Genomic DNA, 14,230 nt, shown 5'->3' on the forward strand with positions numbered 1-14,230 from the left:
ATGAGGATAGAGCCCTCACGACCTAATTAGCTCTTAAAGGTCCCACCTCATAACACTGTTGCAATGGGGATTAAGTTTCCAACATATGAACTTTGGGAGACACACTCAAACCATAGCAAATACCTTACCAGATATATGATTTGCAAATATTTTCTCCCATTCTGTGGCTTATCTTTTCACTTTGGTAATGTTCTTTGGAGCACATGTTTTTAATTTTGATGAAGGCCAATTTTTCTGTTTTTTTCTTTTGTTGCTTGTGTTTTTTGTGTATATCTAAAGAAACCATTGCCTAATCCAAGATCACAAAGACTTACACCTATATTTTCTTCTAAGAGTTTTATAGTTTTATCTCTTACACTTAGGTCTTTGATCCATTTTGCCTTAATTTTTGTATGTGCTATGAAGTAAGAGTCCAAATTCATTCTTTAGCATGTGGATACCTATTTTTCCCAGCACCATTTGTTGAAAAGACTCTTTTTCCCCTATTGAATTGTCTTGACACCCTTGTCAAAATCAACTCACTGTAGAATTGTGGGTTCATTTTTGAATTCTAAGTTCTATTCCATTGATGCAGTAGATTGCAATGATACATTATTTGTTCTTATGTCTATATCATATTATCTTCATTACTGTAGCTTTGTAGCAAGTTTTGAAATTGGAAAGTGTGAGTCATCCAACTTTGTTGCTTTTTAAGAAAAAAACAACCCTTTTTTTTTGGCTACACTTTGAGTCCTTTGAATTGCCATATGGATTTTAGGATCAACTTGTCAATTTCTGCAAAAAAAGGCAGCTGAAATTTTGATAGGGATTTCATTGATAGATTAATTTGGAGATATTGGCATTTGTTAAATTGTACAATCCATGAACACAGATTTTTTTCATTTATTTTCTTCTTCTTTAATTTCTTTCAACAATGTTTTCTAATTTTTGGTGTACAAGTCTTGTCCTTACTTTAAAATTCTTATTCCCAACAATTTTATTTTTTTGGATGCTATTGTAAATTGAATTGTTCCCTTTATTTCATTTTGGATTGTTTATTGCTAGTATATAGAAATACAATTGATTTTTGTATGTTGATTGTGTGTCCTGCAACCTTGCTGAACTCATTTATTAGCTCTAAGAGTGTGTGTTCATGTTTGTGTGTATTCCTTAGAATTTTCTATATGTAAGATCATGTCATCTGCAAATAAAAAAGTTTACTTCTTCTTTTCCAATTTGGATGCCTTTAATTTCTTTCTTCTGCCTAATTGTCCTTGCTATGACTTTCAGTATAATGTTGAGTAGAAGTTGAGAGAATGGATATCCTTGTTTTATTCCTCATTTTTGGGGAAAAGTTTCAGCCTTTCACTATTGTAATGTTAATTGTGGTGTTTTTTTTTTTTTTTTTGAGACGGAGTCTGGCTCTGTTGCCCAGGCTGGAGTGCAGTGGCCGGATCTCAGCTCACTGCAAGCCCCGCCTCCTGGGTTCACGCCATTCTCCTGCCTCAGCCTCCCGAGTAGCTGGGAGTACAGGCGCCCGCCACCTCGCCCGGCTAATTTTTTTTTTGTATTTTAGTAGAGACGGGGTTTCACCGTGTTAGCCAGGATGGTCTCGATCTCCTGACCTCGTGATCCGCCTGTCTCGGCCTCCCAAAGTGCTGGGATTACAGGCTTGAGCCACCGCGCCCGGCTAATTGTGGTTTTTTATAGATGCTCTTTATTAAGTTGAGGAAGTTTCCTTTGATTTCTAGGTTGTTGAGTGTTTTTATGATGAAAGGGTGTTGGATTTTATAAAATGCTTTTTCTGTGTCTATTGAGATGATTATGTAGTTTCTGTTTTTTATTCTATTAATATGATATATTACATTGGCTAATGTTTGTATGTTGAACCAACATTGTATTCCTGGAATAAATCTCACTTAGTCGTGTTATATAATCCTTTATCTATTGCTAGGTTTGGTTTGCTAGCATTTTGTTTTTAGCTGGGGCTTTCTGCAAAGTGTGTTTAGTAGATTTTCTGACATTGTGCAGAGGGAAATGCAAGGTGTCTCATATTATTTCACCAGCTGCTGTGTGCTACCACCATTCCACAGGCCTTACATACGTTATCTTGTTTAAACTCTACTTTTGTGCTAGGTAGTAGTCGCTTCATTTTTTCACTATATACTAGATGGTGATGTTCCTATCCTGCAGATGAGAAAACAAAGAAGTAAAGATTTTTTTTTTTTTTTGTCATTAGGCATTTATCATGTCTTATATAGGGATTAATGCTGCAAGAAGTGAGACAGAGCTAAATAAAGCAATGGATTTTTTTGAAGATGTGCCATGAGTTATTTCTGATAAAGGTAGCTTTATGTAGTAACAGAATTGGTCCTCTCATGGATATGATCATAGACTAGAGATCTTGTATCAGTCGGAGATTAAGGTTAGGGAGGAAGAAACTCAACTTTTTCCTAAAAGAAGGATGTTGCCACCCTTTTTCTGAGATCAGATAAGATCAGGCCTTAATTCCTAAATCAGAATCCTTTTAAGACATCTTTTCTGCCTTTAAGTAGTTGATGGTCTAGTATGAATGAAATGCAAGTTATACAGTGAGGTTCTGGGCCTCTACCAATGGCCCACTTTAGTCATGTAGGCATTGGTGTTGGGGGAGCTTAGAATACTTGTTTACTTAGTAATTATAAAGTATAGAATGATTAAAATACAAAGTATACCGATTTGGGACATAAATTGGTGATTTGGGAGATTTGTGTCCGTGTTTGAGGAGGAGAGACTCCATGGATTTTCAGCAGTTGTTGGATTTACATTAACTAGGATTTGGTGAGGATTCGTCTTCCCAAAGATGATTGTAATCTGGTGGAAGATGGGCTGGCAACTGTATAGTTGCAGACAGAAAAGGCAGCAAAAGTCGATTTCAGAGTGGTAATAGGAGGCAGGAGGTCTTTGGATTAATCTACCTCTGATGAACAGGAGAGAATGTTAAACACAAAATCTTGCATACCGATTACTTCTCATGGAAGCCAGGGTGAGGCTGGAGGGTATTGGTAGACAGTGTCAGTGGTATTGGCAAGTTCTGTTTCTTAAAATGAGTAGCAGGGCCATGAGTGTTCTTTTTATTACTAGGCATTATAACTTTCATATATATCACATTTTAAAAATATATCCAATATTTGATTCAAAAAAGAGGATAAAACAAAGATGGAAGGATAGTGGAAGAGGACCAAGTCTCAGGGAGGAACTAATGTGTTAATGATAGAAAAGCCAAGCAGCCTTTGCTTAATGTAGATTGTATTATAGTCTTCTTGCCCATTTGGAGTTATTAGGGGAATATATGCTTCTCTGTTCTCTGTATAACCTATAACTGAGAGGTACTTTCTTAGAGCTGGAGCTTGGGAAGAGGAGAAAAGATGAAGCTTTGAAACAGATTTTGTTTCTACTTCTCAGAGAATAAAGGGGTGGGTGTAGGAGTGAGAGCTTATGTGTCCAGGCATCAAACTTGGCAGACAATTCCCTCAGAGCAGATGGAGTGAGGATTTCATTGCTTGACAGACTGACTCAGACCTGCCTCCCTGCAGCCAGCCACTACTGGGTATGACTTGAATCTCTGTTGAAAGCTGCAGGATCATGGTATCCCTCCTTCTACTCTAGCAATGGTGAACTCCAGCCTTCCCAGAGGAAGAGCTGTCCAAGTGTTCTTATAAGGAGCTGATGTGTTTGACCTTGATCGCTTGCTGGGATGGTGGCTTTGGTGAAATGGACATTTCTTAGACTGAAGTGTTTTTTCAGAGACTGTATAACTCCCCCAATCTGTGTTGCTTTAGAGAGGATTTTTACATTGGAATAGAGCTTGCCTGTGTGTCCTCCAAGCTGTTTTTCTGCCATGAGAAGTATTAACTGGAAGATTCTACACAATTGGGTGATTGGTTTAGTGAGGTCAACACAGGAAAAAACCCTAAGAAAGACGTAGAATTCTTGTTTAAGAAGTAAGCAGCTTTCCGGAAATTTCAGATTTCTTTGCCAGTCACGATTTTAGCAACCAGTGAACATGAACATGTTTTGGATTAGAGCCACAGCCTTTTAGTTCATGTCCTTGCCTTTAGTCTCCCTCCTGCCAATCTAAGGTGTAAATGCTGCCAGGCTTTTTTCCCCTAAAGCCCTGCTTTCATCATGGCACTCTCCATTCAGGTACCTCTAATTGCCACTCCTGTGCATCAGGTCTAGGCATACTGTTTAGCTTTTATGTTTGTTGTATCTGGCCTTATGTCTGATCTTCCTCCCCAGCATTCATCATCTTCACCTGACAGGCTGATTTTCTCTCAGTCCCTCAGATACAATATTCCTTTCCACTTATATCCCTTGCTCAAAACATTCCTTTCTTCTCTGGCTAAATCCTGCCTGTCCTTGTAAGACAGCTCCTTTCTTCTTCCTTCAATGCTAGCATTGGTCACAGTCTCCTCTGCTCTATCAGACATATATAGTAGTTTCCAAATAATTTAGTGACAAATTATTTTCTATTTTTTGGATATTAGTGTTGGTCTGTAAGCCTTTTCAAGTCTTGAAACATGTTTCCTTCTCTTATTTCCCCATGGAATTTAAGATGGTGCCCGGCACGTATCAGTATATTTCGTTAAATAATTAAACATTGAAAGTTTTGTAAATAATAACTAGTATTTGTACATCATGTTGAAGTTCACAAAATGCTCTCACATTTATTCTGTTTCTTAATTCCCCCAAATTTTGTGATGCTTCTATTTAAAGATGAAGAAATTGCATCTTAAAGAGCTGAAATAATTTGCCCAAGGTCTCACAGTTGATAACTGCTCTAGATAGGACTAGAGCCCACGTTTCAGGTCTGTTGAAAATGCTGACTTGCCTTGGGTTTTCTTGAAATCCCAGTTTTCTAAGGGATTTGTAGATATTGTTGTTCAATACTATGGAAGTATCCTGGGAGCTCAATGGAAAGGTAATGTCTTCCTGTGAACTAGACAGTTATAGGAGACCTGAGAATGTTTCAGCTGCAAGTGGATCTAAAGAAGGAGGGTGTAGTGGGTTGAATGGTGTTCCTTTCTCCCTGGCCCTCCCCATCTCCCAATTCAGGTCCACCTCAGAATGTGACTTATTTGGAAACAGTGTCTTTGCAGCTATAATTACCTAAGGATCTTGAGATGAAATCATTCCAGATATAAGATAGATCCTAAATCCAATGGCTGGTGTCCTTATAAGAAGAAGAGAGGACACAGAGAGCAGTATAGAGAGAAGGCTGTGTGAAGATGGAGGCAGAGATTGCAGCTAGGCAACTACAAGCTAGGGAATCGCAGCCTCTTGTAACCACTAGAGGCTGGAAGAGGCAAGGATTGGATGGATCCTATAGCCTTCGGAGGGAACATAGCCCGACCAACACACCTTCATTTTAGACTTCTGGCTTCCAAAACTGTGAGAATAAATCCCCCTGCACTTTTTTTTTTTTTTTTTTTTTTTTGAGACAACATCTTGCTCTGTCACCCAGGCTGGAGTGCAATGGCATGATCACAGCTCATTGCAGCCTTAAATTCCTGGACTCAGGCGATCCTCCCACCTCGGCCTCCCAAGTAGTTGGGACTACTAGTGAGCATCACCATGCCCAGCTTATTTTTTAAAAATTTCATAGAGATGGAGTCTCACTGTGTTGCCCAGGCTGATCTCAAGCTCCTGACCTCAAGCAGTCCTCCTGTGAAACAAAGCTCTCAAAGCACTGGGTTTACAGGTGTGAGCTACTGGTGTCCAGCCTGCTTTTTTCCCCCCTCATAATTTCACTTTTTTCAAAGCCACCAAATTAGTGGTAATTTGTTATGACAAACTTAGGATACCAATATAGAAGAGAAGAAAAATAAACATTTACTGCAGGGTCTCTTATATAACCAGGCATATTTTAGGCACTTTAATGTGTTATTTTGTCTCCCAACAACTTTATGTGGTAGGCATTATTTATCCATATTTTACAGATCAGAAAAATAAGGGTTAGAAAGGTAAACTTGTGTTTTAGGAATATTCTCTCATTTTGTTTTCAGCTGTCTACTTTCTTCTGTTGATTGCATGAGGAATTTATTATGTGGCCCTCAGAATGACTGGGCATTAAAATGTGATGTCCATTCTACTGGATTGGTTAAAGAAATGCGCTGTGGATTAGTCAGAGGAGGGCCAGACGTATCATAGGACCTTTCCTCTGGAAGAGTCTCAGCATCTGTCTTCCCCCACGTCTGTATCTATTTCTCACCTACTATATAGTCAAATCTCCTTCATGAAGCTTTCCTAGATTTCTCTACCTAATATTTTATCTGTTTCTCTCTCTCATCTGAACCTCCATAGCAGTTTATCTACTTCAATTTTATTGTACTCATTGCGGTCTACCTTGTATTAAGTGATTTCTGCCTTGTCCCATTTGCCCAGGTATATTGTAGTTCTCATGAGGATGGAGATCTTGTCTTGTTCATTTTTATATCTTCCATATTACCTACCAGGAATTCTTACCCATAACATCTGTTAATTAATTGCTGAATTTCTATTTTCCTCTTCTCCTTCTTCCCCACTTTCCAGGTTCCAGTGTCAACCTTTAGAAGGCAAAGTTCATCTTTGGTTTCATCCTACTTTCTTTCCTAAGTGATGTCATTAGCCTTCATGGTATATCCTACACCCTCTCTGGGCCTTGTCCTCTGTCACTTGATTCTATTCTGAAGTGATTGCCCTGCTCCATTCCTTTCTCTCTCTCTCTCTCTCACACACACACACACACACACACACACACACACACACCCCACACAGGTGTGAGGAGGATTCAAGTGAGGAGAGGGTAGTAAGACATGAACATGAATAGCATGAGCAAAAGCAAAAAAGAATGAAATTCTTCCATAGTAAGTAGTCAAACTGGTAGAATATCGTATTTCATTTTGTCTTTCCCATTTCATGAGTAATCAGGATATTGAAAGATTTGAAATAAGATCCTTCTGAAAAAGCAAAGGGTTCCAGAAATATGACTGAAAACTTAGTAGCTATCTAAAATTATTTTGCTCTGTGATCAAAATGATTCTGAGCAACCATTCTTTTAGAGGAAAGAACCAGGATAATGGGTATAAGATATTTAGAATCTGATGAAGGCATTTGATTAAACAATTAGAACGCCTGAAAATAGGAGGACTCCTTTTATGTTGAGTCTTGGTCATTTACTTTTATAGGAGTGTGTGGAGGCACTATTTTTAGGCAAGCAGTTAGCATCCCTCTTCATTATAAGTTTACATGGTAAGTCTACGTGTGCTGTGAACTATAGAACATTCTTGCTATTGGGGAATAAGAAAAATACCTATAGTACAGGTTTTTTTTATTGTGCTCTATGGCATTGGGTTTATAGAATCATAGGACTTCAGAACCAAGAGAGAGAAGAATAAGATATCAAATATTTATTGAGTACTAATTGTATGCTATATGCTGTGCTAATCTCTTTATATATATTTAAATTTCACAATTACCTGAAAAAATAGGTACACATCTCTATTTTATGAATGAGAAAATTGAAGATTAGAGAGGTTGGGAAATATACCCAAGGTCATGCAGCTAAGAAGTGGTGGAGCTGGAATCATTAGAAAATCTGATTATATGCCTTAAAGATTATGTGATCCAGAGGTTCCTATCCTGGGCCCTCCAGGCATCTAGTAATCTAGTTAAGTTCCAACCCAGTCTCATTCTACTGTACCACCACCAGGGGGCTGTACATGTGGTATATCATAAAAATGATGTTTAAAGGAGGGGGTTACTGCATTTAGTATTTTAGTGGGGTTTTTTTTTTTTTTAAACTTCAGCAACTGCTTAATGAGTGAGATGTGATTATAATACCTGAGAACTGTCAGACTTTTGGAGTTTTTCTGATGCAGTAAAAGGGAGTAGATAAAAAGTGAAATGGATTGTTCTTTGCTGCAAATGGAGTTTTGTTTGTAAAATGTAGAAAAAGTTAAAATGAGATGGTATGAATGAATGAGGAGAAATGCATTTCAGTTTTTTTCTATGTTAAATAAGTAAATGGCTCTACTGTTTTCCAATTTGAATAGGTGTTTTTCCCCCCTTGGAGGATGGGGGATTCCATTACTTAGAGAGACTACCACCACTATTGCTATCACTAATAACAATCATTTGAGTAGTGCTTTACATTTTGCAAAGTACTTTCACTATGTTGTAGCCCCTAGACAATTAATCTTCCCATACCTTGCATTCCCGTAGTCCTTTGCACATACCCTGCATTGTACTGAATCCCTTTGCCCCTACAATCGCCACCTCAGTGCTCATGGCGAGCTGATTTGTGTGCCCTGTGGAGTTGGAGTACTGCAATGTTGAGTGGTGGGGGGCTCAGGAATACTTCCCAGAAGCACAGGAGAGTACTATATAGAATTTGAATCTGGCAGAGTTAAGAAGAAAAAATTATGTTATGCTTTAAAAAAATGAGGCTTGCATTTACAGCATAGTGTAGCGGATTAAAAGCACGGGATTTGGAGTCAGCAAACCTGAATTTGAATAACTTCCTTCTTTCATTTACCAGATATTTATTAATTCTCAAAGGAACCCATATTTCTCCTTTATAGTACTTATTACAACTCTAACTAAATATTTGTTTAATGATTATACTTTCTACTAGGATGTAAATTTAATTAGGAAAGAGACTGTCAGTACTGTTCAGTTTTATTCTCTGTACCTAGTACAGCAACTAGTATGGTTTAGTTGTTCAGTCAACATTTGTTGACTGAATAAAATGAATGAATGGTAAATTGGGTGGGTGAAACTGACCAAATCTGAGGAGTTGGGAAAGGTTTTGGTGAATATATTACATTTAAAATGAGACCTGAAGGATGAATAGGAGTTGGCTAGATAAATAAGGAGAACAACATCCTGGGAGAAAGAACATGAAGCTTGTGAAAGGGAAAGAGCATAGTTAGTTTAAAGAAAGACGTTTCTTTGTGACTGGAATGTAGAGAGGGGGAGAATGTGTGAGATGAGGCTAGAGTAAACAGAGGTTCATGCAGAGGCTTATAGGCTTTGCTAAGGATTTTGCACTTTATTCTCATACTGTAGAAATAGGAAGCTATCTAACAGTTTTGATGGAAGAGAGCCATGATTAGATGTTCCTTTTGATATTTTGAAATGACTGCTGTGGCTGCCATCTAGTGGAGACTGGATTGGAGGAAGGGAAGAGTGGTGTTTGGAAATTATTAAAAGGCTATTTTAAAAAACTAGGCGAGAGATAATGGTGGCTTGGACAAAAGTAGCGAATGTGGAGATGAAGAGAGTTGGAATAATATAAGAAATATTTAATAGATCGTCAAGACCTGATGATTGATTAGATAAGAAATGAAGGAGAGGTCAAAGTATAACCACTAGGTTTCTGACTGCACAGCCGGGTGGATGGAGGTTGCCGTTTACTGATACCAGGAACATTGAAGGAACCTGAAGGACAGATTTCAGGGGGAGATGATGAGTGTTGTTTAAAATATGTTGTAATTGAAGTGCCTATGAGACAACAAAGTAGAGAATGATTATGGGAAGTTGAGTATATGGGTTTGAACTTCAGGAAAACATATTGTACTCCATGACTGTTCCATATCAAGGTGGAAAGCACTACCTTGTTTTTTTCATAACTAAATGATATTTCATTGTATATACTAATGTTCCAATTATGTGCCAGAATTAACTTCAGGGAAAGGCAAATTGTATGGAAAGAGAATACTTAATAATGTGAGTTTCCTTTAAGAGAAGGAGGAAATGAGGTCTAGCTCACAGGTGTTTTTGGTCTTAAATGAGAGGAGAGACACCTGATCTATTATTTTAACAGAAGGGATGGAGGAGAATATGGGTGAAGATACAGAAGGGTGTGTAGATTGGATGGTGGGAAGTTGAGGATGTATCCATCTGGTGGCTTCTATTTTCTCTGTTAAGTAGGAGGCTAGGTCATCTACTGAGAAGAAGGAAGGATGATGGAAGGGGTACTATTTGAAGGAGTGAATAAAGATTTTAAATAATCATATTTTGACCAGACAAACTCATGATTTAGTGAGAGTTGAAGGCCTTGTTGAGGTGACAATCTGTTCTATTGTGTTATTTCTTTCTGGCATTCTTCAGCAGCTTGGGGACAGAGAAAGTGGATACTTGAGCTTATTAAGGGTTCTTGAGGTTTTTGTCAGATGGAGAGGATGAAAGGGAAAGGAAGTTTAGGTTATTGAAATACTAGATCATGGCATCTAAGTTAGATAGGCAAGTGATGGATTGGGACAGTGATTCTCAAACTTTAATGTATATTAGCATTACCTGAATGGTTTGTTAAAACAGAGATCACTTTAATTTGTAAAACAGGAAACAATGTTCTGATGCTTTTCTCATTAGTTGTTGGAGGTGTAAGGTGGCAGCGTGTGAATGTTATGTTTAATTTGAAGAAAGCATTTAACCTGTTTTTTGCTGTAAACCATTCAGATTTAAGATGGTTCAATAAATCAGCAATTAACTCTGGGTATGAGAGTACTTTGGTTTCCTTGGCACCTGATTGTGACACCCTCTACAAGTTACATACGTTGTGTATTCCAACCTTTCACTTCTGACTTACAGACAAAATGCCCATTATTTGTTTCTAGGGTATTGAGCATTTTCTGTAATCTTAAGTGAAAGATTTAGCCTTTTTATGCCTTTTTAAGATGAGACAATTCATGTTTGCTACATTTTACTTTCCCACGGGGATATTACGAGATTTTGTTTTATTTTTATTATTTTTTGAGACAGGGTCTTGCTCTATCACCCAGGCTGGAGTGCAGCGGTATGATCATGGCTCATTGCAGCCATCGGACTCAAGCGATCCTCCCACCTCAGCCTCCCAAGTAGCTGGGACTACGGGTGTGCACCACCATGCTCAGCTAATTTTTGTATCTTTTGTAGAGACAGGGTTTTGCCATGTTGGCCAGGCTGGTCTTGAACTCATAAGCTCAAGTGATCCACCTGCTTTGGCCTCCCAAAGGCCTCCTGGAGTGGTGGGATTCTAGGGGAGACCCACTGTGCCAGGCTGAGATTTTATTTTCTTTAACTGCAAAACTCTTTTAAGACTGTTTGGGCAGTTCGGCGGTCCCGCGGGTCTGTCCCTTGCTTCAACAGTGTTTGGACGGAACAGATCCGGGGACTCTTTCTTCCAGCCTCCGACCGCCCTCCGATTTCCTCTCCACTTGCAAACTCCGGGACCATCTTCTCGGCCATCTCATGCTTCTGGGACCTACCAGCACCGTTTTTGTGGTTAGCTCCGTCTTGCCGACCAACCATGAGCTCCCAGATTCGTCAGAATTATTCCACCGACGTGGAGGCAGCCGTCAACAGCCTGGTCAATATGTACCTGCAGGCCTCCTACACCTACCTCTCTCTGGGCTTCTATTTCGACCGCGATGATGTGGCTCTGGAAGGCGTGAGCCACTTCTTCCGCGAATTGGCCGAGGAGAAGCGCGAGGGCTACGAGCGTCTCCTGAAGATGCAAAACCAGTGTGGCGGCCGCGCTCTTTTTCAGGACGTCAAGAAGCCAGCTGAAGATGAGTGGGGTAAAACCCCGGATGCCATGAAAGCCGCCATGGCCCTGGAGAAAAAACTGATTCAGGCCCTTTTGGATCTTCATGCCCTGGGTTCTGCCCACACGGATCCCCATCTCTGTGACTTCCTGGAGACTCACTTCCTAGATGAGGAAGTGAAGCTCATCAAAAAGATGGGTGACTACCTGACCAACCTCAACAGGCTGGCCGGCCCGGAGGCTGGGCTGGGCGAGTATCTCTTCCAAAGGCTCACTCTCAAGCACGACTAAGAGCCTTCTGAGCCCAGCGACTTCTGAAGGGCCCCTTGCAAAATAATAGGGCTTTTCTGCCTAAGCCTCTCCCTCCAGCCACTAGGCAGCTTTCTTAACGACCCTAACAAGCCTTGGACCAAATGGAAATAAAGCTTTTTGATGCAGTTAAAAAAAAAAAAAAAAAAAAAAAAAAAAAGACTGTTTGCCATATAAAAAGTCTACATTTTAGTTGTAGAACCCAGTGATTTGTTATAAAGATGATGATGATAGCTAACATTCATTGAACACTTATTGTTTGCCAGGTATTATGCCAGGTAGATAGTGGATAAGACAATCTAAGGAATGCCTATTTAGTTAAGTGTTTTAATATAGTATCTCATTTAATCCTCTCAGCAGTTTTATGAGGGTATATACTATATTTCCCCCACTTAAAAAGTATGTGAATTGAGGCACAGGAAAGATAATATGCCCAAGTCATGCAACAGTAAATGATAGATTGGGTTCAAATCTAAGTTTTTCTAATTCCGAACCCCTGCTGATAATCACTGTACTGGAATTGCAGCAGTTGGTAGAGTAGTGACTACTTTATTCATTATGTCATTGGTTTACAGATTTTACAATCACTTGCAGACCTAAACCCTGGGAACCTATATGTCAGTCTTTTCAGTTCTGTGTAAGATGAGATTTTCAGAGTTTTGTGAATATGTAGGTGAGATGTGGTGAAATTAGAAGCCCTTGAAGTTTGGGAATATACATGGACCCATCTTTCTCATTCATTTAACACAGCTTATTGAACATTTAGGGTATGCCAGGCCTTTGTGCTATGTGTGGTAAGATAGTCTGAATGCTTGCTAGTTTAGCGTAACTTTGGGAAAGTTAACATTGGACCCAAAAGAGCAGCTGAGAGGAGTTGTAGAAAGAACATTAGAGCCCTGGCTCGGTATCTCATGCCTGTAATCCCAGCACTTTGGGAGGCTGAAGCGGGTGGATCACCTGAGGTCAGGAGTTCAAGACCAGCCTGGTCAACATAGTGAAACCCGTCTCTACTAAAAATACAAAAATTAGCCTGGCATGGTGGCGCATGCCTGTAATCTCAGCTACCTGGGAGGGCTGAGGCAGGAGAATCACTGGAACCCGGGAGGCAGAGGCTGCAGTGAGCCAACATTATGCCACTGCACTGCAGCCTGGGTGACAGAGTGAGACTTCGTCTCAAAACAAAAACAAAACAAAACATTAGATTGAAATATGAGGGAACTGAGTACTAGTTTAGTATCAGAGTGCTATCGATGGCTTGGGAGTTATATAGGAAATGATACAGTAAGTTCCTATAAAGTGGCTGGTACATATTGAATGAAAAACAGGGTTTGGAACTCATTTTGTTTTGCAGTCTTGTGATGTTTTCTGCTATGACATTCTTCTCTTTTATTCATTTATATATTCATTGAATGATACATTATGTCTGTGCCACATCTGCCTGGGTGGTTGACAGATTTGGAAACATGGCTTATATTTAGAAGAGTGGAAGAGCAGAAACCTTCCAGAGATAAAATCAGTACCCTGGAGAGCTCTAAGCAGGCACCAGAACTGTGCAACACAAAGCAATCTCTACAGTTTCTTTTTTGTTTTGTTTGGTTTTTGTTTGTTTGTTTTGTTTTTGAGGAGGCTCACTGCATCCTCCGCCTCCCGGGTTCAAGCAGTTCTGCCCCAGCGTCCCAAGTAGCTGGGATTACAGGCACCTGCCACCAAGCCTGGCTAATTATTTGTATTTTTAGTAAAGACAGGGTTTCACTATTTAGGTCAGGCTGGTCTTGAACTCCTGACCTCAGGTGATTCACCAGCCTCAGCCTCCCAAATTGCTGGGATTACAGACATGAGCCACCACACCCAGCCTCGACAGTTCTTAGACTGTTACTGGTTATAATTCTCTGCAAGATTCTTGGAATGTTAGAGTTTATCAGAGTAAATCCGTAAGTTACATCTTTCATTTAGTGTTGATTCTCTGACCCAGGAATGGCTCTGGTTTGGAAAGTTTTTTGCTTGTTTTTTGTTTTTTGGGTTTTTTTTGAGATAGAGTTTCACTCTGTCCCCCAGGCTGGAGTGCAGTGGCACGATCTTGGCTTACTGCAATCTCCGCCTCCCAGGTTCAAGTGATTCTTCTGCCTCCACCTCCCGAGTAGCTGGGACTATAGGCGTGTGCCACCATGCCCAGCTAATTTTCGTATTATTAGTAGACATGGGGTTTCACCATATTGGCCAGGCTGGTCTTGAACTCCTGACCTCGTGATCTGCCCACCTTGGCCTCCTAAAGTGCTGGGATTACAGGCATGAGCCACCGCGCCCAGCATGGAATGATTTTTTTAGGTTTGTAGACTTGTAAAGATCTTTGGAATAATCTCATCTCTCCCCTCCCCTCCCCTCCCCTCCCCACTC

General features: G+C 39.9%; 1 protein-coding gene across 2 annotated transcripts in view; it reads left to right on the forward strand.

The window, feature by feature from the left end:
- LOC105477724 (synapsin II) overlaps nt 1–14,230 on the forward strand; it is a 196,703-nt gene that overhangs the window by 32,926 nt on the left and 149,547 nt on the right. The gene's annotated exons all lie outside the window — the stretch shown is intronic.

This window comes from Macaca nemestrina, chromosome 2 (genome assembly GCF_043159975.1).
Source record: "Macaca nemestrina isolate mMacNem1 chromosome 2, mMacNem.hap1, whole genome shotgun sequence".
NCBI lineage: Eukaryota > Metazoa > Chordata > Mammalia > Primates > Cercopithecidae > Macaca > Macaca nemestrina.